The following is a 1,400-nucleotide window of genomic DNA, read 5'->3' as shown; positions in this document are numbered from 1 at the left end:
TAATATAAATATGTTTTAATAATAATATAATAATATAATAATAATAATAATAATAATATGTAAATGTTTTAATAATAATAATAATAATGGCAGTAATATTAATAATGTAATAATAATAATAATATGTCCCTATCTAATCTCTGTAAAATAGTATCTCTCTGTCTGTCCCTCTATCTCTCTGAATCTGTGTTCTCTCTAATCTGTCTAATAATAATATGTTTAATAATGTCTAATAATAGCGATGTCTCTGTCTGTCAATATGTGATCTGTCTCTGTCTCTCTTTCTCTGTCTCTCTATTAATATGTAATAGCGTGTGTAGTAATGGTGATTATAATAATATGCAATGTCTGTCTTGTGCTCTGATAATATATAAATTAAAATGCTGTCACATCACTCACGTGTATCATCATCACTAAATAATAATAATATGTAGTCATCATGATTATAATCACTGTAATAATGTAAAAATCATAATAAGCACCTGTTGAAAAACAAGACTAACATGAGATGTAATAATATGTCCTATGTCCTATAACACATAGCCCTAACATGAGATGTAATGTTGTCCTTCATCCTATCTGTCTGTCCCTAACAGGAATGTAATGTTGTCCTAATCATAAGTAATAATAATAAACCATCTCTCTCTCTTTCTCACACTCTAATAGCTTTATCTCGATTTCTCTTTTTTTCATATAATAAATATATTAATATCTCTCTCTCTGCATATATAAGTATAATATCTCTAAAATATAAATAATAATAATAATAATGTATTAATAATAAAATAATAATAATAATATGTAAATTAATAATGAATGGTATATAATATGTAATAATAATAATAATAATAATAATAATAATAATATGTAATATAATAATAATAATATGTAATAATAATATGTAATGTAATAATAATAATCAATATGTAATGTAATCTCTCTCTAATCCTCTCTGTCTCTGTCTCCTCTCCTGTCTCTCTCTGTCTGTCTCCAGCTCTCTCTGTCTCCCCCTCAGTCTCTCATCTCCTCTTTACTGATTCTCTAAGCCCTCTCCGTCCATGAGAAAATAGCTCTGAGGTCTCCTTCCTCTCCTCATCTCCTTCCTCTCTCTCTCTCTCTCCCTCCTCCCTCCCTCTGCTCCTCTCCTCCTCCTCCTCTTCAGGCTTTTTAATCTGTCTGGCTGTATACAGCTCTCCATATATGTCACATGGAATCCAATAATAAACTGTCTTGTTATGTAATAATCAATTCTCTGTCTATTCATCTCTGTCTCAGTCTAAGTGTGTAATATGTCTCCCTCTTCTCTCTCTCCTCTCTCTCTCTCTCTGTCTCCTCTCTCTGTTTCCCTCTCTCTCTGTGTCTCCTCTGAATGCTCATATATCTGCTCCCTAGGGAAGAAA

Source organism: Oncorhynchus nerka, linkage group LG14 (genome assembly GCF_034236695.1).
Source record: "Oncorhynchus nerka isolate Pitt River linkage group LG14, Oner_Uvic_2.0, whole genome shotgun sequence".
Classification (NCBI taxonomy): Eukaryota; Metazoa; Chordata; class Actinopteri; order Salmoniformes; family Salmonidae; genus Oncorhynchus; species Oncorhynchus nerka.
This window is presented reverse-complemented; position numbering follows the sequence as displayed.